Here is a 27,563-nt window from a genome sequence, read left to right on the forward strand (position 1 = left end):
AATGGTGTCCTCTAATTCACAAGGCTGCATACTTTTCGACGGGGAAATCTTTGATGACTGGACTGATAATGGACACACGAATTATTTTTCAGTTGTGTTTGTTACATAGTTAAGAAATGGTATACTATATAATTTCATTTTCTGTCAGGATATATTATATACGTATATTATTTCTTGCGGGGGAAAATTCCCGGCATCTACCCGTTAATTCACACACTGCTGCTACATAACATAATAAGTATATTGCAAAAACATGTAGCAATATAAGCTGAGAGACTATTTTTTTAAGTTTTATGTAGGTCTTAAATAAATACATACTCACAATAAATGTGTTCTTTAGCAGTAACATTTCAGCCATTTAAAAAAGTACTGCTATTATTTTTCCCCGTTAAAACCGTAAATATATAACATAACATAACGTAAAATATCTTGAGCCGCTCCTGGCCGGATGCGATTTCGCGTGAAGGAAGCTGTTCGCTGAATATCATCCATTGTTAGTCAATAGAATCGTTACAACCCATGTGTGTCCGTGATTGTACAAATGTAATGAAACATCCGTACGAAGAGTGTACTTTTATGAGTTTAACTGTAATCTAGTGCAGCTATAACAACAGTAATAATAATGCAGCGTGTTGAGTGGTCGACTCACGATCTTGCTACCAAAGGTTCCACGTTCGAATCACGTGGATGTTCTTCTGTCAATAATTTTATCTCATCTTTCGATATTCGTCGCTATTAGCTTAAAGATTCAGCAATTCCATTTGCGTAATATTTCACAGAGACAAGCCGTCTAACTGCAACATTACCTCTGTGGTTGGAAAAACAAAAACATGTAGGTTCGAGTCTTAATGTGAGAATGCATCATGTCTATGTTCCCGAATAGGCTATAATTTGAAGAAAACATACGCTACCGTCCTGGATTCGAAATCTCTCCCACGTTGTTACGACGTGCAAACATTAAAAAAAAAAAGTTGTACATAATGTGAAGACAAGTCAAGCGGGACTCGTTTGAATGAAGCCGTTCTAAGGTTCCTTGCTTGGCGCTTTCATGCCAAGGTGAAACATTGCATGTGCGTACCTTGTATGTCATCGTAAGACAATGCAATTGCTGGCTTTCATTATCGGGACCTTTGTCTTCTTATGTAAAGTATTACGCTCTCGTCAAAACAATCGGATTATCAAATCAGCTTCCATATTAATATTGTAAATGATATTCCTGTGCTAATGCGTACCTGCACGTATGGAAGGAAACAATTGGCGACAGGCAGTTATCGCAATTTCCATTCATACGAGGCAGTGATGGAAAGTAACACCTTACTGTAACGCAGTTGCAATAACGGTTACTGTTTTTACTTGGTTATTTTTAAAGTCCGTATCCGATGGAGCTAGATTTCCTGCTGTATAGCCTTTCTGAAAGCACAGACTAATCCCGAATTGCTCTAAACCAGCGCAATGTGTGTCCTCGCAAAGAACCTTATAATTAGAGCTCGGATTTGTATGTAATTACATATTCCTTTCCAGATAACGTACTTTAAATACGAAAATGTCAACGAATTATACAACTGACATCATTTTGCATGTTACATATTTTTACATATTTGCCAGGATATTACATATTTTACATATTTGCTAATTTCCTATTCAATGAGATGCATAGTGCTTACGGTCACATAAAATTGACTGCCAAGTCGAAAGACAAGCTGAAGACCCCTCCCCCACAAAAATACTGGAACTGTTATTTATCGAAAGATGCTAGAGCCCCCCCTCCCCAATTCTGGTTACATATTTTCGTTTCTCTTTTAGGTTTAGGCAAAGCACCTACAAACTTGGCATCGGTGGACAAGAAAAAGCTACTTTCCTAGCGAGTTACACAATATGTTCCTTTTGTACAAAAAGACAAAAGTAGCTATGTATTTTCATTCGCTTGATCTTTCTGAAGACGCTGTTTTTTATTTTTAAATTGTTTCGAAAGTTACGAAGAGCTCTCTTACATATTTACATATTCTGCAATAATTTGCGATGCGAAAAGTAATTAATAGTTGACAAAATTGGTTTCTTAAATATGTGCACGTTGCTGTTTTTTGAGTTTATAAATTTGATAAATTTTAATTTGAACAACTTATATCCTTAAAATTATGTTGAATTTGTTCAAATAAAATGAATATCGGATACTCGATTATTAATAATATTCCATATCCTATGATACTACATATTTAGCTACATATCCTTTTGATAATACATATTTACGTACATATTTTATCAGCTATTGTTACATATTTATATATGCATTTTGTATTTAGATATTACATAAAAATCTGGAGTCTAGTTATAATAAGCCGTGCGTATAAGTACACAATTTTTATTTCTTGTGGTATCAGTGGCACCGGGAAAGGTGGGTAATGCCCAAGTGGCCCTACCCAAAATCCGGTTGATTCATCCTGGCAAAATATTAGAGGTGTGTGCGGTTTTTGTCGGGACGGGATAGCAAGTGGGTCCCTCTAGAGCCATTTCTGGTCTGAACCTAAAAGTGAACATATTTTCAATGCGTTTCAATTTGTATAATTCGTTCAGCATTTAAACATTCTGTTACAGGACAATACATCTTGTTTGGATTACATAATAATTATGCGAATATCAAAATACATTTCACTTGTAGATGCTGTCCACTCAAAACTTTGGCAGCCTTACCCACTCACACCAACAAGTCTGGCTTGTAGTTTAGAGCCTTATTCTCTTTCTTGCTGCATGTGAGGTTTCGTAGGATCATTACGTGACGATTGGTTTGCATTATGAATAGATATGAATTCTCCAGGTAGGAAGTGCTAGCAGTTTCTATCTGAGAATCTAGGTAGACACGTCGAGGTCAAAGATTAATATCATATACTTCTTGAGTGCAGTGATGCCAGGTTAGTCAAGATTGTTGTAGGTGACGTGAGTACATCGCAAGAAATATGGAACATGATAAAATAAACCCATAACTGGTAAATGTGGGGCAGGAAGTAACAATCAAATGCAGGAAGTTCAGCTCACCGTTAAAACTTTGGAATAATTATGCACTCCCCACTGCCCTACACAAGAAGGGAATGAAAGAAGGTTGTTACACGATTTTCTCACAACGACATGATTAATATGTTTCAGACTTGCTTGCCAAGGTCTCTTCGTTGTTTTACTGCAAGCAGGATATACCATGAGATTTCTGCGTGCATTTCTATCACTTTTCTGTGAAAAATTCGTACACGGAAGGAAACGAGTAATTTAATGCCGTTCAGGGACGTCGTTAGGGGGGGCACGGGGGGCACTGGCCCCGGCAAACGTCCACGTGGCCCCGGGAAACTGTTCTGTATTTGCTGGAAATTTTACTTTGATGACAAATATTGCAAAATAATTATTCAGTAAATTTCATATTCTATCTATAAATAATCATTTATATATTTCTGTATTACGCCGCTTTTCTACCTCTTGGGTTAAATGCGACGATGAGGATGAATGATGAGCCGAAAGAATGGCGATGGGACAGACATGATACAAGCATACCTGTCCAAGGTCCGAACCTTGGATCTCTGGTTTCGTAGCGTGTTATACTCAGTGGAATTCTTCGGAAGAAAAAGCTGTAAAAGTAGGGTGAAAGGAACCAAAATTGTACGATGCATAAAAAGCCATGCTTAGTTCTTCTAAAACCTTCCAATTATCGAGTTCGTGTTTTAAGTCCACTTTATGCACAGTAAGGCTAATCGGGACTGGATCTACAGTTTAAAGTGGGATCCGAACCACTATGTGCCTCCACCGGATATCGAATCCAGGATACCTTGATTACAAGGCTTCTCATCGAGGTGGCCCAGAAAAACCTACAATTAGTCATTAAAGTCAATATTGAGAGACAAGGCCTGCGAAGAGTTCTTTCATTCGGTTGCACGTGGTCATCACATCGAGTACCATCTAGTTTCGAGAGCAGAATTTGCTTCCATATCGCTTTCAAGTATTTCCCAAATTGTCCTCACGATGTTGGGACAGCACAGAAAGTTTGGAACTAATACAAGCAGGCACGTATCCAGGGAAGGGATTCGGTGGCTGCAGTCCTTTCCTGAAATCCTACAAATATCTGATTTAAATAATGTGTAGTAGTAATTAAATTTACTTCATTAAAAGGATTAAACATCTTGTATATGGTAAGTTGCAATATACTGAGAAATTCATTTTCAGCGCATTTACCCCTCCCCACCCCCAACCTTTTCGCCTTTAGATAGCGGCTGCCGATAAGAGATAAGCCCCTTCCGAAATCAAATTCTGGCTCCCAGCCTGACCACCAGGGATCGAACCTTGAACTTGAACCTTTCGATTGATTGATTGATTGAACTGGTGTTTTAAGTCCTCTTTATGTACAGTAAGGCTAATCGGGACTGGACCTACAGTTTAATGTGGGATCCGAACCACTATGTGCCTCCATCGGGAATCGAACCCGGGACCCGTTGTTGAACCTGCCGAACCAAAGATGAGAGCGTAATAATTTAAGCGTGTGGGAACTTTGTTTTATCCAGTGCCATCAGTTATCCACACACAAATAAGATTAATTTTAAGACATTAGACGTGTGCATAAAATTTCTTATCGTCATCATTCTCCAAGTGAACAATCAAATACCATAGAAGACTCGGGCCCGCTTTATAGAATCGTGCTTAAAGCGGTCGTCTTGAACTAAGATATACCGGATTCGATTCCTGTATAAACTGTATACATGAGATGCCTAGCTTGAACTCATTACGCACACATTTCATGTTTGCACTGTTGTCAATACTTGTAAACCTGGTTCCAGCACTTTATATCCAAAATCTCGGAAAAGGGTTTTATCTACATCTCAATTTCCTTCGAGCAAATTTACAAATTTAAAGACTAATAACATTGTTCTTGGTGTATCAGCCATCAAGTTAATGAGTTCATTCTGCATTTAGTTTCCCGAATAATGGCTGTGGATTTCGCGAGTCTACAGGGTGCTCGGAAATTCCCCTTGCAAACTCCTAGGGCAAGTAGAGGGGACTGATTAGACAATATTTGGAATAGGACGTCTACAAATTGTTGCGTTTCGCTGAATAGTACAATGAATAGTACGTTTCTTCTTTGTTCCGTTGGCATTGTTACTAAATAAATTTGTTTGTATTATGGACTGAGTCACACGTCATTCACTTCTGTACCTTACGTAACACCTCATTTGACATGGTTGTAATAAATTATTACACTTTAGGTCATCAGGTGATCTTCTGACGCCATGTACTGCCTACCTGGTTGCATACCAACACAGGCACATCCGACACATTGTCATGGTTGTAGCACGGAAACGGTACGTTTCCGGACATGGGTTCCTATTCCAAATATTGTCTACTCAGTCCCCTCTACTTGCCCTAGGAGTTTGTAAGGAGAATTTCCGAGCACCCTGTATATCCGTAGACTGTTGGGGGCTACAGAAGAAAATTCTGTTCCTTTCCAATTTATTGATTGATTGCGTTGGTGTTTTAAGTCCACTTTTACACAGTAAGGCTAATCGGGACTGGTCCTACAGTGTAAAGTTGGATCCGAATCACTATGAGCATCCACCGGGTATCAAACCCGGAACCCCTTGATTACAAGGCGACGATGCTACCATGCGCCACCGAGGAGGCCCTTGCTCCTTTTCTTTCCAAGACTATATATATATATACATACACACACACACACATACATATATAATGTATGTATACAGTATAGGCCTATATGGTGTATAAATAGTTTGTTAATTTATAATAGTTTGATAGAAAATAATCTTACGTTTGGGCCCCCCGAAACTGATCAACCTAGCTACGTCCCTGATGCCGTTTCAGCCAGCCTTCCATGGGTTTGCCATTTACGTCATTGTTGCTACTTCTTTTGCACTACGACAGATGGCGTTTGTGTCGTGACATGATTGATGATCGTCCTTTATCGTAAAATGGAAAGAACGCTCAGAATGAGATTGTGACAATGTTGCAGTGAATATCAAATACTGCGCATTAAAAACAATTGTTATCAGACACGCAATTTACGGTTGTGAATCACAAAGCTAATTTACAACTTCATCAGCAATTTTTGTTCTTTCGCTAACCTTCTTCGCGTAAAAATGTTGATACTCAGCATGTAAATTATGCAATCGTTATTTCTCGTTGTCAGTTTCAATGACGTTCCGTTTCAACTTGAGTTCTTCAGTTTGACAACGCCCAGCTCGATTGTGCTATAAAAAAGTACTTTCTTCAAAACAGTTGAGAGCAGTTGCCACGACATGAGAGACATCTACCACCGTTTTAGAACCAAAAACATGCAGTAATGTCACAGTGAAAGATAAAATTTATACAGGCGAGTACTTTTTATGTTACTCACCACACATCTGTAAACATTCCATCTTGTTAAACCGCCATGACGAAGAACTTTTATTTTATCCTTATTGGATAGTTCAAGACAACAGAATACACGACACTTTTATGAGAAAGTTTCAAGATTTGTATTTCAACCCTTCGCCTTCCCAGCAGGCAAACAAACTAAACCAAGGATTATTGTTACCAAAACTTCCTGGAGTACAGAGCAAGTATAGAGAACTAGCACATTACTGAGGTAAAATCATCCCTTACATAATTTCTAAAATCTGCTGAAACTGTATATTTGCACAACAAACACAGTGCCATTCAAAAAATAAATCGCTATTTTGAAAATATCGATATAACTTCGGAATAAATTTTGGAAGGCATATTCTGGCTTCATTACATTTCCAGTCATTCTCAATTTATTTTACTTTTATTAAGGTGTCTCTGGTTCGATACCCGGTGGAGGCATATACTGGTTTGGATATCACTTTAAACTGTAGGTCCAATCCCGATTAGTCTTCTGTGCATAAAGTTGACTTAAAAAGACTCAAACTTTACCTAAATGGCATGAAGAATGTATATTTTGTAGAAAACTTAGTTTAATAATAATAATTCGTGTACAGGTTAGAGTGCAAGTTAGCTGACTTTGGAAGACAGACTTCTGCACTTTTTCTTATCTAAAAGTGAACGCATTAATGAAAACCAGATTGGGCACAGACGTTGTACAGTGGGATGCATGAGTATTACCGTGCAAATTGTCCATGACTATTTTCATTAATTTTTCTCTTACATCCTATGTGTTTTTAAGCGATCGATATATATGTATGCTGGTGCAGAAGTTGTCAACAGCTTGTTTTGAGTTTTCTTTAATTCTTGAAGCTCTTATTGGGTCAAATGAAGTGCACAAACAAGGTGATGGACAATTTGCACGGTAATACTCATGAATCCCACTGTACACTTCTTATGGATTGATCTCTCCTCAAGTTTTATCTGAAACATTTGGTGCCCAAATCTTTCCGCACTTTGACAGAAAGCAAAAATTGTGTTCTAATCTCGGCAGAAATTTTTGGAATACTTACTCCTACAAAAGCGCATATTTCGATTATCGTCGAAGATATGGAAAAACTATAAACTTTCTTTCTAGAGCATTAAAGGGGAGCACGATGTATTTCGTGACAAATTCTTCTTCAACCTAGCTACCGTGTTTGCAAGGTCAATATCTCGTGATCTAGAGTTGCATGCTTTCAGCGGAAAGTGACGCATTGGTAAGAAGGTCCTGGAATAGTATTTTCCCCCTTTCTTGCTAAGAGGAGAACGATCAGAACTTAGATTGAATCCAAAGTGCGCCTAACAAAACGCTTAAGTTAACTTTATATTAATGTATATTTCGTGACCATGAACGGAAGTTGCGGTGCTCGAAAATGTTGCACTCTAAAAACAATTGTAGCTTCCACAACAAGTGTAGCACAGCATCTAATCGAGTGTTAAAGCCTATTTGTATTTCGACAGCCAATCTTGTAACAAGACACCAAATATGGTGCCGAATACCAAAAGTAGTGTTCATTTATATGAAGTCTGTATTTGTAAGGCAATGATATGTGTTACTTTGCGTTGAAAGTCCACTTTATGCACAGACAGGCTAATCGGGACTGGATCTACAGTTTACAGTGGGATAGGAACCACACCACAATGTGCCTCCATCGTGTATCGAACCCAGGACCCCTTGATTACAAGGCGACGACGTTAGCAATAAGCAGCTATCAGAGAAACACTTGTCTCTCTTTGCGGCACACTTTTTCTTACAGAAATTATGTTAGAGGCAAATTGTCCACATTTGTCCATTGAACCTAAAGCACATTATAATGGATGGGGACAATTTACTTCAACCCTTCCTACTTGCTGACTACTGGAACGAGTTCCCTCAAATGTTATAATAAAACCAATTACACTATATAATTTCATGCGCATAGCAGTGACTTGGGGAGACAAGAAGGGCACTGGCCTCTTCGAAATGTTCAGGTCTTTGAAAAATTTAATATTAAACATAATTTTGTTAATTTCTTGGGACCTGAGGTTCATGTTTTGCCCCCTCTCCAAAGATCTGTTACATTGTCCTGGCAGTTTGTAGTTCTACCGTTCTGGTTAACCTAATAAAAGAAAGTAAGTAGGAAATGTAAGATGTAAGTAAAACAACTGAAACGGATTACAATACCCTTTGTTTATGACATACACGGTGTACACACTGAATATCACAATGTGTGCTTCGTTCTATGAAAGAAACTTTTACATTCTACTATGTTGTTGTTAAGTGTCTGTCCGTATGTAATCTCGGGAGCGGAATACAATGCGAAGTAAAAGGTTGATTGCCTTGCAATTTACACGCTTAGATGACGCATCTGCCTGTGCTTTTTCTCGTTAAATCATTTTAAGCATATTCTCCGCGGCCAATCCTCATTACTTACAGAACTGATTCTAAAGTTGCTTCTTTATGATTATGGACTGTAAGTAAAAGGCGCTATTCCATCACAGTGATGCCCGCGAAATGAAACTAGCAACACTGTTTCCAACCTTGATATTTTGGAACCAAATTTCAGCTCCAGGATCCAATTTCGAGACTCTAATTTCCAGCTTTCACAGTGGAGATCAAGGCCAACTACTTGTACACTCTATAGAGGCCTCGTTTCGACGCTACAAGTTCTCGGAGAAAATATAATTTTATCCTGGGTGTATGCAAAAGATGTTTTTTTACTCTGTCGGACAACTCATTAAAGTATCTGTGCGTTACGGACAGAATATGTAGCGTAACCAAGATTTTATTTGGAGAGGCCTAAAATAGTGCTTTTTACAGTGCGTTTCTAAAGTCCCCGAACTCTGACTTTAAAAATTCATTGTTGAGCAACAATGCAATTTTTTTAGAAATTGTTGCTTGTGATTTGTTTATTGGGGTTGTTGTAACATACAAATCAACACTAGACGACAATGAACAACGATGCATGCGCAGTAGGCAGCAAGAATGAAAGCCAGATGTCCAGTTGAAAACGCGCACGAATTCAGTTCACCATGAAGTCTTACACGGGAGCAGAGGGTTGCTGTTTTGGAAGCTTGGTTTCAAATTAAATCATACGAACGCTGTATAGAGATCTTTCATAGGAGATATCCCAACGCTCCTTCACCTGGAAAAACAACAGTGTATGATTTAATAAAAAGGTATCGCGAAACAGGAAACGTTGCAGATAAGCCAAGGAGCGGACGACCATCAATTTTCACAGAAGACTTTCATGTGAATGTTGGTGAAAAATTGCAGAACTCCCCTAGGAAGTCTCTGAGGCGGCTTTCGCAAGAGGTAGGAAAATCTTTGTCATCTTGTCACAGAGCTGCAAAACGTCTGAAGTTCCGAGCATACAAGGTGCGAGTAGTTCAAGAGCTACGCCCGTCGGATTTCGAGAAACGCAGAAATTATTGTCAGTGGTTCAAGAGATTTACGCGGAACAATGTGGTCAACAAACTGAAGAAAACATTTTTAAGTGATGAGGCCTGGTTCCATTTGTGTGGATACGTGAATAGTCAGAATACTCGGATATGGGCTACAGAAAATCCTCTTGCATTACATGAAGTTTCACTTCATTCTGAGAAAGTGGGAGTATGGTGCGCAATTTCAAGGATAAGAATTGTGGGTCCAATTTTTTTCAACACGACTGTTGATTCAGAAGTTTATGGTAACATCATCACTCAATTTGTAGCTTTGCTTGAGGAAGACGAACGTTACTGTTGGTTCCAACAGGATGGAGCAACGAGCTATACATTAAATGAGTCAATGGAGATGCTCAGACATTTCCTTGGGGATCGATTGATATCGAAAAATTGGAGTTCTGGGACTTTAAAAACGCACTGCATATCGCATTGAAGAAAGTATGTGCGTCCGCACATGGGGGGAAGGGGGTGTATCTCTCTCCTAGTTAGATAGATGTTGTTATAAATGTTAGGTAGTCGAAAATCGGTTTTTCAACATATAAACAATGAATGATTCAAAACATAATACCACTTTATGACAGATATCGAGACAAGGCTTGGGAATGTCTCGGTCTCATCTCGAATTGTAAATTCCTGCCTCGGTACCATATAAAATAATATAATATATAAAATTAATAAAGATCCTATGCTGACATGAAGCGTTTCGTCTCATTACCGTCCCTACGGGGAGGAAATTTCAAACTGTGTACCTGAGAGCCGTAAGACAAGACGAAAATAATATTGTAACGTGAAATTAAATTCGTGCACTTCTTCACACCCCTCATATATATCGAAGTATACAGCCTGTTCCGAATCACCCAAAATGTGACTTCATCGTATATTGAAGCACGGAGCATTTTGTAGATACGTGATAAGAATTTGGCGCTACTATTGTGGAAGGTTCCCGACTTCCAAGTGAACTATACTCCAATCTCGATGTGTTTAGCTATAAGAAGTGGTTTATATGAACGTGAATATGCAAGCTTATGCTTATACTTATGCTTATGAAATTTTATAGGTATTTTATTATCCAAATACACACGTTTCTAAAAAAAAGTAATCGCGAGATAATTTATTAGTCGTAGCTCTCAGCTTATCTATGTAAGACTTATTCCTTATAGAGCGAGAAACTTAACTAGGTTCATGTGTCGTTTCGGGTGGTTTTGTGTGCAACCTCAAAGAAAACAATTGGCGTACATTCCTCGTCATTTCTCGCCAACCAATGCCCCTGCACTATATCTCATTGACTCACCTTTTATGCACTCGCCTTTTTTTAATAGGTGTAGGTCTAGCTCAGTGTTGGCAACACTGTTCACTGCACACAAAGTGTACTGACAAAGCAGGACAGAGATGCTGAACATGTCGTTTAACGACCGGGTGTCGAACAGTGGACATATTCTTGTCACGGGATTTTTTGTTTTGTTTTTGTTTAGAGTTTTCACCATTGTCTGCCTGTTAGCAAACGGTACTTCTGTGCTTCTCAAGCAATTCTTTACAGCTATAATAATGTTCCTATTGATCATATACTCTTTATACGATAGCTATACATAGTTACAATAATGGTGAAAAGAATTATGTCCCTCTGTTCATTAATTTTACACCTCTCCATGTCATTGTTGCGATTTTCCACTGAATTCTAGCAAGTCTGTGAAATGGATAATTATTTCTTACTTCTTATCTGAGTTTACATATCATATACTTGAAATTAATTCATCAATAATCCTTTGAGTCACCGTTTAATTTCTGCACAAGTCCTTAAATCTTATTGTGTTGAATAGACCTCATAATGCTCTTAAGAGCTGTATACCAGATTTACAGCAAACTTTTCACATTACTATAGGTAATCGTCTGAAGTAACTACAATATTTATATATAGAGAGAAGGAATCTATTTCTAGGTCACTATTTTTCATCCAGTCTTGTCAACACTTTTCATCTTGGTTATAGTTAATTGTTTTAATTTTGTCAGTATATACACATTTGTTTTCTTTTTGTCTTTCTCTTTGTCTACTCTGTACCTTCGCTCTGTTTATCGTTCACTCATATTATCTCCTTTCCCTTTCTTTATATCCATACCTCGTTCTCTATGTCTCTTTATCTTTTTGTCGCTTTTTCTGTCTTATCTTTTCTTCCTCTCTCTTCACACTACCTGTTTTCCTCTTTCCCTCCCTCGGTCATTCTATCTCATTCTCTATGTCTGTCTGTGTGTGTGTGTTCTCCATTACCTGTGAGATTACAAAGAAGTAACTTTAGAAATTCCGGCAGAAATGGCATTGCTAATAGTTAGTCCAGCTTCCACACACAGCAAAATTAATGTCTGTGAATTTTCACTTTTTTTCAAAAATAAATAAATAGAATATAGAACTTTGAAATAATAATTATTGTATTTTGATTTTTAATTTTAAGAGTTGAAGAGGGTTTCATAAATATGTTTCTTAACAAGGTTTTAAAAGTTATTTGGACAAGCTTTGAAATAAAATAAACCTTAAGTTTTGATCATTTTCAGTTTTTGATTTATAGCGTTTTGAAAATTGCCTAATTTTTTTTGCGTAATTTTCTTTTAACAAATAGTGTCTTTGTTTGTGAGCTTGTGACATTGTAGCCAATCAAGGAAATGAAAAGAAGGTAAATACTTTTTCTTGAACATGTGTTTTTTTTAGCGAAATCCATGATGATGGTGAGTGGACATTACCTGGTATGATCTGAGATGAAATGAGCCTCTTTTTCCTATACTAAGCTTTACCGCTGGATCAATATAGAATATATTGACATTTTTAAAAAAACATCTGAAGTTAAAAGTAGGTGTACCCAAATACGAATAATTTTGATCTAGATTTTATAAATCTAAATATCGGATATATAATCACTGGTAATCTGAATAAATTATCCGTTACTTTCAAAGCAGATATCGGATAATTTGATATCCGAATTTTTGCCTCCCGCTTCCTCTCTGCTTAGTAAAAAAATTCAACTTAATCAACCGATTTAAGAGAAAAGTAGTTTCCATGTAGGTATGAATCGTAGTTAACAGTTGAAATGATCGCACCGATTTCAACATTGATACTGTAACGTTAGAAATTTCATTCAACTTGAATCAGAAGTGTGGGGCATTTTATAAATGGTTAGATAATTAAGTGTTAATTTCATTGTGTTTTAGAAAGTAACTCGTTATAGTTACTTGTGACGGCAAAGATTAAGTGTGGCTTCTGATACAGAGACTGCATAAATTTCATTTTCCGGTTCGTAAACTTACCTCGTACGGCCTCTGGTTATTGGAGTAAAAGATAATATATTTCACGGCATGAGGGCATGAGAAAAAAGGAATTCCCTTAAAATATTTAGTTATGATACAGAGACGAGACTTTACACAGTCCCATATCATCTCTTGACCGAGGAAGCCTTTCTCGTTCTCGGTGTTGTCCCGAGTTGTTGAGATTATAAATACAAAAATGTAAAACATCACCTGTCAAGACTTATAACTAAGGCAAGGCATTTGATGATTTTGCATCTTTCTTTAAAAGAAAAAGTTAAAGAATTGCTTGATTTTTTTTATTCATTTAGTTTATTTTACTTCGCGTTTTGTGCCTCTTGGCTAATTTGCGAAGATGGGGATGAGGGATGAAATGATGAAATTGATGAATGGACATTCACAAACAACCAACCCCGACCGGGATTCGAACCCGGGACCCTTGGCGTCGCAGCGCGATGTGCTAAAGAATTGCTTGAATAAGTAAATATGTGCATCGTGAAATATGATGAAATAAGGATAATTGTCTGGTCATTTTTTTTTCATTTTTCGCAATTTTTCAAGTATAAGTAATTTTTTCGTAATTCTTAGATCATTTTGAGCATTTTTAATAGTTTTCTGGAACGGAAAAGCATTTTTAGTTATATTTTGATATTTTGTTTATTATTGAATATTTCTGTTATTGTTTGTTTATACTTAAGCAAACAAACAACATTTCCAAGAAACAATGTAGATATACTTAATAGCAATGGCTCCTACTCCTATTGCCGGCGCTGCGCTGCGACGCCAAGGGTCCCGGGTTCGAATCCCAATCGGGCTTGGTTGTTTGTGAATGTCCATTCATCAATTTCATCATTTCATCACTCATCCCCATCTTCGCAAATTAGAGGCACAAAAAGAGGCATAAAACGCGAAATAAAATATACTAAATCATTCAATCAATCAATCAATCACCAATGTTTAGGTCATTCAATGCCTTACCCTACTTAGAACTAATATAATCAAGTAATCATCATCCTTGCTGTCTTAAGAACTCTCATAGTAGGCCGGCCTACTGCATTATCCATATACTTCACTTTCCAATTTACTTATTTCTCGAACGGGGCGCGACTATTGCACAGCGCGCTATGAGAGGGTCTCGGATTAGAATCCCTGCCTGGGTACTGTTCATCTTTCGGAATGTCCATTCATCAGGTTCATCGTGTCATCACTCAGCCTCACCGTCGTTATTAGTCTAAATTGGAAGAAAAGCGACGCTAAATAACAAAAATTACAATCGAGACGAAACTACTGGGCAATATATCTAGGCCTCTCTTTAATTTTCCAGCCACTCTCGTTCTCGATGTAAGTTCGACAATCTTCGAAGGACCTCGTCTCGATACCAGAGATGACGCCATTTTGAATTCTTACCTTTATTTCATTTCGATCGCTTTTACCCGACATGCAGCTAAGAAATACAGTAACTCCATCTCTTCACGTTCGTGTGCTTGAGTGGAGAAACAAATTAAGTTTCGTGAGTAGGTAACGCGAATAGATGTGGCATTCGGCATATTTATATCCCTACTCTTCTTATAAATAACGTCTCCTTACCACGGTATAGCATTATTCTCAAAAGCCAATCTATCATTCTCCACCGAGCCGCGCTATTTTTCCATTATTTATTTATAGGCCCGTTTGCGTTCTGAAAGAAATATGCTTATAGCCTCATTCAGCAATTCAATACCGTTGAAATCGCCTGCCGGGAAAAGGGTAAAAGGTGAGGAAGATCGATAAAACTTAAGATTTGCATACTTTTAAGGCTTATTATTAGTTGAGCCATGGAGATAAGAAATAGAGCGAGTCTTATGAAAGGTAAAATACTTGGAGGTGGATCCGTCGGATACCTTTTGTGTTCGGGAATTTTCGTGTGACGTAGGTTGGTGGAGAACCTCACAAATTTTGCACAAAACAGCTGTTCTGGAGTGGTTTTTTTTGTTTGTTTTTTTCTTTCGAATTAACGTTTTCCAATGATATGCTGACGCATATGTCGGAAATTAATCGCATGAAATTGTTAAAATGATAATACTACTACACTACTTTAGAAAGTCAATGACCTAATGGTCATCTAATAGTCTTCGTCAGTGGCGGCGATTGGGATTCAAAACTGGAGAGCAAGGTGCAAAACTTGCCAGGCAAGGACAGTTTCCTTTCCCTTGGTAAGGTTTAGCACTGTGATGGGGCAAAAGAGAGAATGGGTAAGAGAAGAAGAGAGAGAGAATGGGAAAGAGAAGAAGAGAGAGAGAATGCGAAAGAGAGGAAGAGAGAAAAAATGGGAAAGAGAAGGAGAGAGTGAGATAATGGGAAAGAGAAGAAGAGAGTTTAGAAAGAGATGAAAAAGAATAAGAGAGAATGGGTAAGAGAGGAAGAGAGAAAGAATGGGAAAGAGAAAAGGAAAGAGTGGGAAAGAGGAGAATAAGAGAGAGAAATAAAGAAAGAGGGCGATATACAGGAGTAAGGAGATACAGGAGACAGAAAGAGGTAGATAGTGAGAGTGAGACATAAGGAAAATGATAAGTAAAGAGATGGAAAGTTAGTAAATTCGACTACAATTTAACAACTCGACACATGCATTGTGTTGCAGAAACTAGTATTGGAGAATCCGAGTCCATTTGACTTTAACAGTGCAGTTATTTTCGCTTCATAAAATTAGATTTTCACTCTAAACGTTGCAACTATATCTCGTAACTTTGTTTTGAACCGAAAGCAAAACCAAGACATTTGTCCCGAATAAGCATTACGGTACTACACCGCTCTGCATACCTAGAAAATTTCTGAAGAACAAAGAGAAGTGGAAGCTATAGACATTTTGCATTTATATTGTTTCTTTAAGTTTTCCCTGTACCACTGAACTTTGGTTTATATATTAATATTTATTTGTAAATATCGAACGTTATTGTTACTTATCAACGTCACAATCCCAAATCATATTAAATTAAAATGATATTGTGTTTATGTGCTCGTTCATTTTACGTAAAATGGTGCAATTTATTTATTTATATACAGCACACCTGGCGAAGTTGTTAACACAGCACACTACGTCAGGGGTCGCAGGTTCGAATTCCGGGCTGAGCACATGTGTTCTTTCTGAGTGTACTTTCATCAGTTTCGTCATCGTCGCGATTAACAAAAAATGGCAGAAAAGCGACGCTAAAAAACAAAAATAAAATCAAATTATTCCACAGACAGCTTGTAAATCAAGGAATAACACATGAACTATTTTTGAAGTATTTTCAATACGTTTTCGGTATAGTGTTTGCTTAGAATATGATTAAATTAATCTATAATAGTTTTAAGTGTATCAAAATATTCTCTTAGGATATTCACGTACTAATTGGTTGATTTAATTGATCCAATTAAGTTAATTTACGTTGCTTTTCTGCTATCGTGACGATTAGCATGAGTGATGATATGATGAAATTGATGAAGGGATATTCCCAAAGAACATCCATGCCCAGGCCGGGTTTCGAACTTGGGACCTCTGTTGCCGCAGCGCTAACCACTCCGCCACAGAGGTCGGCTATCACGTACTAATATTGCGTAATTTGAACTATAACTATTTTTGCAATACTTGTGAGACCCTCCACCCCTTTACAGCCTTCAAGGACAGATTGTGCAACCTATCTCTACAAGGGACACATCCCCTTTAAAGATATTGCATTCGCACTGTGCAAGAAAAGAGTTAACATGCAACAAAGTAAAAAAAGTTCATGCACCTTTGGGGTTCATTAAATGACGTGGAGAAGGGGGTTTTTCGTGCTGAGCTGGTGGCAGCTTTGTTTTCCCTATCCATCACGAGTCACGCAATTGTTTACGTGGTGTGACAGAAAAGGGCAAGGTTTTTTATATCACATGTCGCTTTCCAACTCTATGCAAAAGATCTCTCAGTGAATGCTCGTCTGTTCGATACGGCAGTCCTGACCTGAGTCTATACAAGTGAAGTTCAGGAATATGTTGACTGTCTAAGATGCTTCCTCTGATGTTTGTCTGCCAAAGATATTATCGATTCAGATATTCTGTTCCTTATTTTCAAACTGTGGCAAATATCTTTTTTTAATAAAAAAAATCTTAACGTTATTTATGGGTGGTTAAAGTGTGTACCACCCCTTGCCGTGTGAAGTCTGACATTCAGTGCTTTATAGTAACCTTCATAGGTTAACTAATATTAATCAAACCGTTACATTACATTTTTGGAAGTTGCAAGTAAACTTGTGCAAACCAAAGTTCACCCATACACAGACAGCTTTTCTGTAAATAAGTTACCTGAAGGCATATTATTATTATTGCCATTTTTATTGTTATTATTAACATAAGTTGAATATTTTCCCATGCAACAAAGTGTTCTCATCTATCAAAGTGTTTACAAAAGTACAATTGATATCTCTGAGATAAAAAGGAATAATTAATATTATATTTTTAATTCACTACTTTTTTTCTATTTCTTGTTAACCTTTTAGATAATGGCAGTTTTACCTTAGTGTCTATTTAATGCCATCTATTTCAATCGTATAAGAATGATGCACAACATAAGAGTTTTTGTGTATTATTAACATAGAATAGCCCTGTATCTATGCCACTTCTATTGAAAGTCATTGTGCTGCATTTAGTGAATGGATTTGCTCAGCACAACAATTTGTAAATAAATGCAAATACAATCTGTAGTGGTTGTGTAGTGTTTAATGTAACAAATAATGGATAAATTAGAGCGTTCATGAAATAATTCTATTTTAATACCTAGGTATGCATGGTTGGTTTGTCCTACCTTGTATAAGCCACATTTTAGCATGGCTACTTCAGTAGTTGAGTGAATTAAAGACGAAGTACTATATTTTGGCCTTTCTCTAGGCTATATAAAATATACACCTCAAACAAAAGTTTGGAATATTGTTACCATAAAATATACACCTCAAAAAAGTTTGGAATATTGTTACCATAGGTGATAGACCCAGCCTTGGAATTCAACACATAGTATCTGTTTGGTCGACGTTTTCGTCTTTTCGCCGACATATGCCACCGTGCCTATCACCTATTGCCTAACATAGTATTCCAAACTTGTTGTGCCTAATATAACAATATTGCAATCTTTTTGTGAGGAGTGTACTATTGTTTTTATTATGATAGTAGTAATAATAATTGTGGTGAGCTGCGATGGTGAAGTCGGTATAGTGTCTGACTTCTGAGACGAACCAAATAGAAACTTTTTCCAACGATATTTGTGCACAATCCGCTTTCCCAGCAACTCATCAATGGGTACCTGGAGCTGGAGGCATGAAAGCCCTTATATGGGCCAATAGAGCTCGAACCTACCCATTGCCTTAATATCTCATTTTTGCGTTGTTCAACAATGACCAAACAAGGATTCAATCACATTGATGTGTTATATATTTATAAGGATAGTGCTAAAAAGTTGGATTTAGGGGAAGCTTGTAACGAATTTATGGAGTCAAGTGAAGTCAGGGGAAACACATTTGCAACCGCCATGTTACATAATGCTGAGTCAGTGCTTTGTTTTAATTTAGAAAAAAAGTCCTCAAATTTAACAAAATAAAATTTTATATAATTATAAACTTTAAATAATTTCTGTTAATTAGATTGCATTGAACCTTTCTTAAAAAAATTACTTATTTTTTGATTTTATTACAAAATCATTGTGTTAGAATCCAATTTCATATTGTCATCGATCTATGATAAAAGTTAATATAATTGAGTTTTTAAGTCCACTTTATGCACTGATAAACTAATCGGGATTAAGCCTAGAGCTTAAAGTGGGATACAAACCACTATGGAACCCGCGACCGCTTGATTACAATGCGGCGATGTTACACTACGCCACCTTAGAAAGGAGTGGAAGATGTGCTAGTGTGAAGTGTTAATTTTCACATTGTAAGTCTTTCGTAATCGCATCGAATGTTACTCTATAAGGAGCTGATCATATCACTTCCGGTATGGGCGGGACCGAGAATGTATGGAGCTCTACCTTCACACTCCCTATGTGCCTTCATGGCAAGGTGCAATGCACACGAGAAAGCTTTACCTTTCACATCAGGGATTTCGTACGTCGATTCTTACTTCCCTCTGCATTGTATTTTTCCAGAGAATGGTTTCTGTTTTTATCTGCATTCACGATCACAGAATGAATGCATCACTCTGAAGTACCGACCACCTTGATGCATAAAGGCGGAAGTTATTAATGATAGCTTGGTATGATTTTGTTATTAAAGTCTAAATTTTAAATAAAAGAGAACTTGATGTAAGTGATTCACTATTAATGTTTTAATGTTGTTGTTTTTTTGTAAATAAATTTGCTGTTGATATTAGCGCCGTAGAATTAGCACAGAACAAGGGAAATAAGTCCACTTTATGCACAGAAAGACTAATCGGGATTGGATCTAAACCACTGTGCCTCCACCAGGTGTGGAACCCGGGACTCCTCTGATTACAAGGCAGAGACGTTACCGCTACGGGAGGCCGGATGATGTACGAAGACAGCTGTAAAAAACTTTGATTGTGATTACGATAAGCAAATTGTTCCGTTCTTCCCAGCAGAATTTCCTGATTTACAGAAAAAGAGGATATTTCGTAATCTGTTGCTCAGCTTTATAGAAACAAGCATTAATGGTGTAGAAAACTAGGTAGTGTTCCGTTTAGTGATAAATTAACTTCTTTGTTGTATTTTTGACACACCTCCTGAGCAAAGGCGTTCATTCTGAATCATCTTCCCTCACCCTCACGTGCCTGACAAGTCTTACGAAGGGTGAGGGGCGAGGGCGAAGTCTTCCCTCATGAGGGTCGCCCTCCGGATTTCGAACACCTCTGCGATGTGTCTGGTTAATCCAGGCAAAAATATATATATATATATATATATATATATATATATATATATATATATATATATATATATATATATATATATATATATATCGTACTTATACTGTCCACCTCCAATAATGCCTGTGGCTCGTGACAACAGTATGGCTGTTCAAAGGGCAACAACTGGACCTGTGACCGAAGTGGGAAATGGCAGTGTTGCTAGCCAAATAAGGTTCAACATCCTCCGATGAAGATTTTCTTTGTTAGTTTCAGCTTTTTATCTCACCCGCAAGATTCGTCCTCATCCTCACGGCTCATCATCGTCCTTCCTTACCCTCACACACCCTCATCTTCATCACAAGTCTTCCGGAGGTAAACTCTGTTCTCGTGGGAATGATGAACACCTTTGCTCCTGAGTTAAGTCATCTCATCAACCAATAATCGTTCACGGTCTTTAATTGACTCACCCACATGCACCCCCCTTGCACCTACATAAATCTGTTTACACGTTTTAAAATCTCCAAATTGTGTCTGTGGTAATTTAAGGGGTCATTCTTATCATATTATTTTGGAATGACCAATTCACTCAGAGAAACGAAAGATTCTGTACAAAACATTATCAAAAATTAATGTGCTTTTCCCATAAATTTGACTTTATTGTTGTACGGACCAGATATTCGAATTGAATATATAATACTTGCTTTTTTTAGACAAGCTGATATAAGATTGTAATATTTTTTTAAAAATGAATGAATGTAATTATTTAAGAGTGTATTTGAAGTTTGTGTGTAAAATGTATATTATGTTCTTTAAATGTATGCTGGTTGTAAACAGTGAGATGTAAAGCTGTAAGTCCAATAAAATATGTTGATGATGATCACACAAGAAGCGGCTCTTCTTATTTATTTAAATAACTGAACATAATATAGCAATTTCGAAATACTAAAATAAACATCTATTATTTTTATTTAGGAGATGATCCTTTGGCCTGGGGACACGTCAACAGTTAGAGGTAGCGACAATCTTAGAGCCGTGGACTTCTTTTGACCTTGAAACCAAACAGCCCATTTCTCTCCTGTCAAAACTGCAAGGTAAGATCAACAACATTTTTTCTTGATTTCTCCACGCACCACAACACCCTCTATTTTTTATGCGAAAAAAAAGTCGTGGTCAATTTGGGGTTAAGTTTACATTTTCACCCACTAAGAACGCTCTTGCAACACCTAAAAATGTTCTTACATTCGTCCTAAATTGTTCTCTGCCACCAATCTTCCTGTTTTTCCACTATGCAGCGGAATGTGAGGTACGCGTCGCAAGTTGTGGCATTTGCGATTTCTCCACATTTTTAAATGCCTTACAAAATACGTATATGTATGTCGAAGTTCGAGTTGCTTCATTCAGATTATGTCACAGAGTGATTAAAGATAACCAATTTTGATTCTAGAAACAATAAGCACACTGATCTCATCATGTTAAAAGAAAGCGAATTATGGGCTTACCCAATTTTCTGTAAAACTGTCTGTCTTTCTCTTGGTATGTCTTCTGTGTTTCATATTTCTCTCTCTCTCTCTCTCTCTCTCTCTCTGAGGCTTTGTCTCATTTCTCTTTTACTCACTCTATTTCACCCCCATTCACCCTTTGTTCCTCTCAATTCCTACTCTCTATTCGCATGGCTTTCTCCTTTGGCTTTCTTTCCCTTCCCCTCCATCCTTCTGTCTTATTCTAATTTAATTTGATTCTTAAAACTGAAATGGGTGCGCCAGCACATCGAACCGGTTTGTCAAAGTACAGTGGGTCCCTTAACTGGGCCTATAGGAGTTTCTCTTAACCCACAGTTTCCAGAACGCTGAATGGGGGGCAATGACAAGTGGAATACCGATTTTCGCATATTCTAATGTGCCCCGCAAAATCCGTGGCGAGTGACAAAACGAAAATTATACGCGACGAAACACTTTGTCCTTTATAAATGTACTGAAGGAATACCAAAGAAATTCCAAAATATTAGGGGGAGGGAGCAAATACAAGGGGTAACTTCGTCATCTCTGCTTACGTTCCTAGCAGTCAAAATTACTCCCATGAAGAGGTAAGATTGTCACTCTTCCGCGACCGTTTTTCCCTTTCCGATCAGTCCTAAAGAATCCTGCACCTGATCGGATGTACGAGATAGTTCTGATATTTCCAACCGTCAACTACCTTTATATGTCCTTGGCATCGTGCACGAGAAAATGCTGCAAAAAGCGCCAAAGCGCAATGCACTTGCACGCAACACACCCTTGATGTCCGCTCCACAACTGCACGTGTGTGGCTTCACACTCCCTTTTTTCCACCCACCAGCATGTGACTCCTACCGACATCTATCAGTCTCATGACGAAGTTACCCTCAAAGACGAAGTTAACCCGTTTGACGGTAGCTTCTAAGGAACCTAAATCTAAACTCCCTCGATGTTTTATTTGTGGGATCACCTGAAACACTTGGTTTACGAGGTTCCAACCCCACCACCGGCAAAAAGAAATTTCTTCACCTGAAGACGAAAGAAGAGGTACAAAATTGCGCACCATTACATTACATTACATGAATCCGACTACATGATTTATTTCTTCTTCTACATTGGGTTACGTGGGCCTCCCCCATGGCGCAGTGGTAGCGTCATTGCCTTGTAATCAAGGGATCCCGGGTTCGATACCCGGTGGAGGCACAAGTGGTTCGGATCCCACTTTAAACTGTAGGTCCAGTCCCGATTAGCCTTACTGTGCATAAAGTGGACTTAAAACAGCAAATCAAACATTGGGTTACGTAGTGAACTCTTTCTTACACAGAGAACACAAATCGAACATTCAGCATCTTCTTTCTTCCTGTTGTAATCTGTATAACGTATTTTACATTAGAGTATTGAATTTTGTAACTGTATTAGTTGCATTGCAAAGGTTAAAAAAGTGCGTTTTTAAATTCAACAATGGGGTGAGCTTTTCCGAAGACATTAAAATGTCAACTACCTCTCTTCCACGCAGTACACCCTGGACTACATTTTGCAGAAGACTAACGAGGCTCTGGCGTCTGGAGTCACAGCCAGTATAATCCTAGGTGGAGTTTGCATTGTGTGCTGTTCGTGCACATTTGCGATCGTCCTTTCATCGTTTCATCATTCATCCTTATCTTCGTGATTAGCCAAGAGCGACAGAAAAGCGCAGTAAAATAAAACAAATCAACTAAAAGCAAGGATACTTTTTAGTTTTGTATTTCACCACATAGTTCAATACGAATGTAGCTTGTGTTTGTATGTTTACAGTCTATGACCACTTTCTTCGAGTGTAAGACACAATCATGGACGCACCGAAAGTGAGGGGGTCATCAGTCAGAACATTCCCCCCCCCTTTCCCTCCTTGAACCATCATGTTACACAGAAAATTCCTTTTTTTGCCACAGTTTTATGATGGAAAATTTCTCATCCTTATATCACTTTCAAATAACAGCACACACTATTTAGACCGACACAGCAGCTTTTATGAATCGTTGCATCCTTTTGTAGGATTTTCAATTCATCCCGCACCAAAGTTGCTGCTTGAGAATAAGAACCACACCATTTTTATATTTCATATTTTTCATTTGATTGAACTCCCCCCCCCCTCCTCATAGAAAACTGCTGCGTTCGCCTATGGACGCAATATATGCCTGCCTTGAACAAGATTTGTTTGTTTCAAATTTCTAAACATGTGGTTGCGGAAAATTCAAACAAAAATGGAGCAAGTCACTAGTATTCTTCAGTTTCCTTGCCTTAACTTTCATAGATCCCTACTAAAAGTTGATTGGTATTTCATGCAGCGACTTAAGCGTACAGTCACCGACAATAAAAATGGGACACCTAAATCTGGGAAATACTAGCTTTCCTGCAAAACGGTTGCATAACTCTCCGGCGGTGGTAGAAGTTGCCATTGAAAATCTGCTATCAAAATCCACTTATCGCCGTAAAGTTAGGCAACACACGTAACACCTTGTAGGGAAGAGAGTATTTCCAGATCTAGGTGCCCATTTCTATTGCCGGTCAGTGTGCGAATTAACGGAGGGGGTGCCGGGGATTTCCCTCCCACAAAAAGAAAGAAAGAAAATATCCCCGGCAAAAGAAACTTGTTTTTATCCCTGCCAGAGATGCTTTTATCCCCTTCAAAGAAAATTAGATTGAAACCACATATTATACCATTTCTTAAGCATGTAATAAAAACAATTGAAAAATCGTTCGTGTCCATTAATGTTCCAGTCATCAAAGATTTCCCGGCGGAAAAGTATGTAGCTTTGTCGATTTGTCGACACGATTCTGAAACTGACCAACCTCACCGAGCAGAGACAATGTATTAAAGTGTTCAATAAGGAAGTTGTGGGTAGGTTATGTGGACGTTAAGTTTGAACTTGGCAATAGATGATCTGGTCAAGTTTTCGGTGTCACTAGTTCGATGGTTCTTTTTGTGTAGGAGTTTAGGTTTTCCTAGAATGTAAATACACTAAGTATTTCTAAACTACGTGTACATGTTATCATAAGATTTAATGACCTAGGATAGAACCAGTGTTTTAAGGGAACGGTAGCTACTTAGAACCGCAAGAAGTTTAGTTTACTGACTGGTAACATACAAATGTGAACACCCAAAAAGCCTTCATCCAAAATGAAATGACCAATACGCCACAGAGTGGGCATCCCCCACCCCCAAAAGTGTTGCAGGTGACTGTACATGCATGCATACTTGTTTTCGACATCCTACCCCTAAATGATTAATCCTGGCGCCGCCACTGTGTTGTTTGTTCTTCCGTGTATGCCAATTCAGAAGTTCGCACGAAACAGAATCTAATGTCTAATACGCTAAACCGTCACTTTTTCCCCCACAATAATAGTATAGCTATATTTGCACCTACCTTGCAATAGATGTTCAGCATGGAAGTGTGTTTTTCCCGCTTGCACAACTCGTCAGGAGCGTTCCGCAAAATCCACCATCGCAAGCATCGTTGATTCCGTATCCGTTTGTCCCGCAACCACCCACTCACTCGCCCGGCCCTCTCGATCTCCGCTTCCGACTGGCGCGACTTTTTCTTCCCGGCGCTGGAAGCGGGAAACGGCACCGCCGGATGTGACGTCGCGCTGGAGATGGACAGCGGAGGGATGGAAAAGCGCGCTCTCTTCCGAACGTCTGCCTTGCCTGCCCCAGTTCTCTTCGCTTTCCGTGGCCCAGTTACTTCGGAGCAGTGTTGCAGGGAGGGAAATTTCGCGCGGAAGTGAAAAATGAATCGGATTTTTTTGTGTGTGAGGGGAAAAATTAACTGGTACTCTGTATGCGTTGATTTAGATCGAAGGCTCGGTTGGACCTTCGTTCTGTTGACAGAGTGGTTAGCGTTGCTTGTTTGGACGCCAGTCGAGTCCAAGTCAACGTGTGGGTATTCCATCGTCAGTTTGTTTATTAATCTATTTCTGTGCTCTGGTAATCTAATCGGGATTGGGCCTTTAGTTTATGGTAGGTCTGAACTACTGCAGTTCAAGTCCAACGGGAATCGATGGGCTAACAAGGAGATTCTTTATCGCATATACTTTTTCATCTAGCTGTAGGATAGGAAGTCAGGAAGGTAGAAGAAACTTATGATGGACTAAAATTAAATGCAACACTCAGCTGTTAGTATATGCAGATGATGTAGACATACCAGGGAATGATGCATCAGTTCAGAATAACACCAGTTCGCGAAAAGTAAAGTTCTTGATTTTATTTGTGAAACCAAGTGAAGTAATATTCAAAATTTAATTACAGAATTAATTAATTCGAGTAATTAGAAGCCGATATTAAAGAGGAGATAAAAGATGATTTAATTCAGGTAATACATGTTATTTTTTAACTCAACACCACCTAAATTTTTCACAAATGTCCAATTTATGGTCATTTTGGCTCCACATATACTCTTACACCCCCGCCCTAAATACCAACTTTCATCCTCCCAGATAGAAAAATCTGGATAGATATCTTCTGTTATACTGTCAAAGCCGTATGGCCCCAATGTGACACTTGGCTCTCAGTAAGTTCGATAGTGACAGTTTTCTTCCACTTTTGGCTAATCGCGAGGAAGATGAGTGATATCAAGTGATGGAGGAACACTCAAAAAGAACACTCATGCTCAGGCCGGGATTCGAACCCGGCACCCCAGTTTCTGATTAATATGTTATGTATATTATTACAAGTAGTAGGGATCTCGACCAGGATTTTTTCCAGCCATTTCCCTGTTTCTGCACGACTCTGAGACCCACTCAGCCCCGTATCAATGGATACCTGGGGATAATCCTGGAGGGAGGGGTTAATGCTTATCACATCATCCCAACTATGGCCGAGGTCAAGAATATGTGGAGCTCTAATATGCCTTCATGGCATGTGTGCACATGCGCAGGAGTAACCTATCTTTTTTTAATGGATCAATCAACGTGTGGTGTGCAAACTATTGTATACATCTTTGCAACATAGACTAGATTTGCGACTCCAAGAGACTATTACAAATATATAGAATAGTGTGTTGGTGTAGTCCTATTAATTAAACGAACAATCTCAATGGACACTTCCAAGAGCAAGGGGTGAAGTGCTGAATTGGCATATTTTTTATTTAAACCTTTTTCTGCCCCTTCAGGCTAAGGGCAACGATGAGGATGAATGAAATGAGATAAAATTGATCAAGAGATACTTACAAAGTAACAACGTTCATACTCAGGTTGGGACTCTTTAACTTGGTACCTTCGGCAGCCAGAATGTGAGTGGACTGCGTTCCAAAAATGACTAGTCAGAACTAAATGAGTAATTGATTGATTTCCTTTATCTTACTTCGCATTTCTGCCACTTTCGGCTAATCGCGAAGATTAGGATGAATTATGATATAATGAAATTGATGAAGGGACACTTACAAAGAACACCCATGGCCAGACCGGGACCAGGCGCGAATCCACGGAGAGGGCAATCGCCCCTCCCAACTGCCAATTTTTGTATATATATTATTATGATCCAATATTTTTGAAGACTCGGATGTTCCGTCTTTTATCACCAAGTTTAACAGGCTTGACAATATTGTTTAAAGTTAAATTTAAGTCAACTTGTTATCAAGATAGGCTAATCTGAACTGAAAGTACAGTTTAAATTTAGCTCCGAACCACTGAAGAATATGCTTCAAAATGGAATCGATCTGAGATTCCTTGACGGAACATGCTTTTGTTTTCTTTGCTTATTCACTTTATTTCTCATATCTGGTCATTCAGTTTACATTGTGGCAATAGGAGAAATTATGATAACAATGTACAATAATAACTAGAGCTCGGATTTGTATGTAATTACATATTCTATTCCCTTCTCCACGCACACACCTTGAATACGAAAATGTCAACGAATTATATAACTGTCATGATTTTGCATAAGTTTTATGTTACATATTTTTTTCATATTTGCCAGGATATTACACATTTTACATATTTGCTAACTTACTTTACATAAAACAACATATTGCGATTTTTTACTATCTTGGTCCTTTTTTCCCTATATTTTCGATCTCTGAAACATGACGAAGACAATTTGTAGCTCATGTGATGTCATATTTTCTA

General features: G+C 38.1%; 2 protein-coding genes across 2 annotated transcripts in view; one reads left to right on the top strand and one right to left on the bottom strand.

The window, feature by feature from the left end:
• LOC145997731 (beta-1,4-glucuronyltransferase 1-like) overlaps nucleotides 1-25,120 on the bottom strand; it is a 78,557-nt gene extending 53,437 nt beyond the window's left edge. The window contains exon 1 of the mRNA XM_083134637.1: nucleotides 24,863-25,120. The gene's annotated coding sequence lies outside the window, so the exon portion shown is untranslated. The remainder of the gene's footprint in view (nucleotides 1-24,862) is intronic.
• LOC145997763 (protein FRA10AC1 homolog) overlaps nucleotides 20,943-27,563 on the top strand; it is a 120,087-nt gene continuing 113,466 nt past the window's right edge. The window contains exon 1 of the mRNA XM_083134640.1: nucleotides 20,943-21,053. The gene's annotated coding sequence lies outside the window, so the exon portion shown is untranslated. The remainder of the gene's footprint in view (nucleotides 21,054-27,563) is intronic.

Source organism: Lepisma saccharinum, chromosome 1 (genome assembly GCF_977018435.1).
Source record: "Lepisma saccharinum chromosome 1, izLepSacc3.1, whole genome shotgun sequence".
In the NCBI taxonomy this organism is placed as follows: domain Eukaryota; kingdom Metazoa; phylum Arthropoda; class Insecta; order Zygentoma; family Lepismatidae; genus Lepisma; species Lepisma saccharinum.